The sequence below is a fragment of the Canis lupus genome, chromosome 19 (assembly GCF_003254725.2).
Source record: "Canis lupus dingo isolate Sandy chromosome 19, ASM325472v2, whole genome shotgun sequence".
Classification (NCBI taxonomy): Eukaryota; Metazoa; Chordata; class Mammalia; order Carnivora; family Canidae; genus Canis; species Canis lupus.
The window spans coordinates 17,089,184-17,092,601 of record NC_064261.1 but is presented as its reverse complement, the minus strand read 5'-3'; positions in this window follow the sequence as shown (position 1 = coordinate 17,092,601).

Below are 3,418 nucleotides of genomic sequence, written 5' to 3'. Positions count from 1 at the left end.
TCTGCTGGGAGTCTTGGATTATATCCCACTGCAGATAAGGTGGAAAGACTGTATTTACTGAACCATCCACATTGGCATCATGCTTGTGGAAATGTGGAGGTAGCCAGATGAAACCTTTTCAATATCAAACATACTGAGAAACTGAAACCTGTAAGATTCGATTCTTTTCCTAAAATGATTCTGATATTGGTTTTCTATTCCTTTGCTCTGGTTAAGAGAGAGATTGTTTCACAGATGAAAGAGGATATGAGAGAAGTAGACGAAGGTGAACCCAATCACCAAGAGAAAACCATTATTTGCCTACTTTGACGAAATCATTTTGAAATAATGAGGCATAATTAATGTCAGTGCTTAGGATTATATGTGAGTTTGCCAAGATACCCAGTGCAGTTCTAATGGCCAGAAATGGCAGTTTGATCACAGGTATGCCAACTAGGCTATCCCATGCCTCACTGAATTTAGCAGTAAAATGAGATTAACTGTACACATCAAGTAATAAATGAGACTACGATTACCACCAGTAATGGCTAGTCTACTTTTAGTGCCAGAAGCTAATTTAAGGGCACTGCAGTTTATTTAATCTTCACAGCAAACCTGGTGAGGGAGGTATTATCCCTGGTTTACTGATAAGAAAATCAATAAAAAATTAAGTAATTTGCCTAATATCTCACAGCTACAAAGTATGAATTTGAACCCAACTACAGGGTTGTGTAAATTAAACCAATCATTGTCACTCTTGAGTGACTTCTACGTGCCTGGCACTGGGCTAGGCACTTTAATGTGTTGTCTCATTTACTTCCCATAACAATGTGAAGTAAATGCTATACTCATATGACAGGTGAATAACTGAGACTCGGATTATGGAATATTCTCAAGGTTATGTAATGTCAGGCCTGCCTGACTCCAAAGTCTATACAAACTAGTAATTCATTAAACTCTTTAAACTGGCAAGTGGTGTTCTTCTTTCTTCTCTATGATTTCCTCTCCCACTCTTATTCTCCTCTGGCACTTTCCTCATTCTTTGCGCTTTTATGATACATCCATCGCTCAATAATGTACATGACGTAAAACCTGCTAACATTTTCTGAGCCCAGGCTAAGTGCTGGGTATGGTGCTAAATTGTTTGCTATTCATTACCTCATTTAATCCTCCTAGCGATCAAGGATCACAGGTACCCACTATTAGCACTATTTTATATATGAGGTTGATAGTGATACTCTTGGCAGCATTTTGCCGAAGTGTCTGGTGATGCAATATTCCTTCGAGAACATGGAGCATTTTAAAGCCTCGTGGTATTTGCTTGCGTTGAGAATAAATGAGCCAGAATAAAAATTCTTTTAGTTTTTGGACATTAAAAAACATGCAATCCTATTTAAAAGAATTTTTTCCCCCCTTGAAGCAGGGTCATGGAGCTGTGTCCTTTGCGGTATGTTTCTTGAGAAGTTTTATTGGGCTCATCTGGCTAATTCTGGATGCTTCCTCGTGCCCTGGTCTTTCTGTGGCTCTCTGCTCCGTTCTCAGGACAGCCACCATTAGCTTCTGTGTCTACTGAAGGAACCAGTGTGTGTGGGGGGCAGGGTGTTGGGTCTCTGGGAAACTCATTTGCATACTTCTTGTTACAAAGGCCGACCACATCCTGGTTAAGACAATGTGCTGTCTGATAAACAGACTGCATCCCCCAGTGTCTGCCTGGAGCTCGGCCAGCCTGTGGTCCGCCTTTGTCACAAGGTGCTGTTTTTTCTGCCTGGAAGTCCAAGGACAGGACAAACCAGCTAAATGAACCTTTTATTTCTCCCATTCTCTGGCAGAGATTCCTTGGGTCAAAAACATTTATTAATATTAGATTAAGGGGGAGGCATCAGAATTCCCCAAAGAAGCTTCCCCAAGTCTGCGGAAAACCTATACAAGGTTTTTACCTTCCTTTCTAGCTATGAATTCTTTGGGGATTGGAGAAACTCAAAAACTTGGAAAATACAGCGTGAGGGCAATATAAAGATCAAGGTTTGCCAAGATTTTGTGTTGATAAATATTTATTTCCACATCTGTTTTCTATGTGTTCCCTTTCTCTTTTCCTCCTCCCTTCCAACCCAACACACAGACAAAAGGAAGTGGAGGCTTAAACAATTAACTGGTGACTGCAGGACAAGTTGTTTAGGAATCAGGATAATTGACTTCTAATTTCTCCATTCTTTCTACAATTGGGTAAATTAAAAAAATAATTTTTGTGATGCAGTCTCTTGATGGCAGTTAAGGTAAGAAATCTGTGCTCTGTGTGTAAGTGTGTGTGTGTGTGTGTGTAACTGCTTTTTCTTCTTAACTGCCGTCAAAACAATTCAACATTTCCTGCTCTGCTGCAAGTGTTTTCAAATGTAAATATGGTACCTATTTTAAGATCTATTTTAACCACAGCTTTTATTGGTGACTATAATCATTGAAAGGAAGGCACCTAGCAGTATGGGAGTTGTTTTAATATTTTTAATCAATAATCCCTATAAACAGACTTTGTCTTGAGGGAATAGAGTATACAATGATTTCCTTTCCACATTCACAGAGACCTCTTAAATATATTACAGTCTCTCATCTGTAGCTAATCCCACACGTGTAGGGAAGACTTCCAGTCCAGGACTGACTGGACTCCTCCCGGAGGCATTTGTGGAGGATGGGGGAGAGATGATGTTACAGAACAGTTTGAGAATGATGCCAGTCGGCATTTTGAAGGATTACTAATATTTCCAATGAGGCCTCTGAAGAGATTTCTGGCAGCCGAAGAACAATAATATGATAGAGATTGATTATTTTGAGGTTTTGAAGCTAAATACTAGCACATGGTGAATATTGAGGTTTATTGTGAAAATGAAAATTAGACCACTGCGGAAAACCCTGTGAAGCATACCGTAAGGGGAGAAGTTATCTGAGCAATCTTAGCTTTTTTAGACTAGGAAAGATCACAAATCCTTAGTGACTGTGTTTTCCTTTTTTTTTTTTTTTTTTTTACATCACACCAGCCCTTGAGATTCAGAGTCATCAGCATTTAAAAGCTTACTAAGGAGGTTGAGCCCCACTTCTGTTCCAAAGAGGCAGTTGTAAAAAGAGCAGCCTTGATGAAGGGGGCTGTGAGAGCAATGTGAGGCGTTGAATGAACGTGCTTTCCTCTTTATTAGCTGTGTGGCTTTAGGCAAGTCGCTTAACCTATCTGAGCCTCAATTTCCTATCTGTAAAATAGAGGCAATAATACCTACCTTGCTGCATTTTGCTGTAAGCATTAGAGGCCTATAGCCTAACAATAATGTCTAAAATAATCAGCCCTCAGCAAATAATATTTGTTCCCCTTCCTGTGTCCCTCCTTTGACCTCCTCCTTACTTTGCACTTGATGTATTAATAGGCACTTGGGATTGGGTATGCCACTTTACTTCTCTG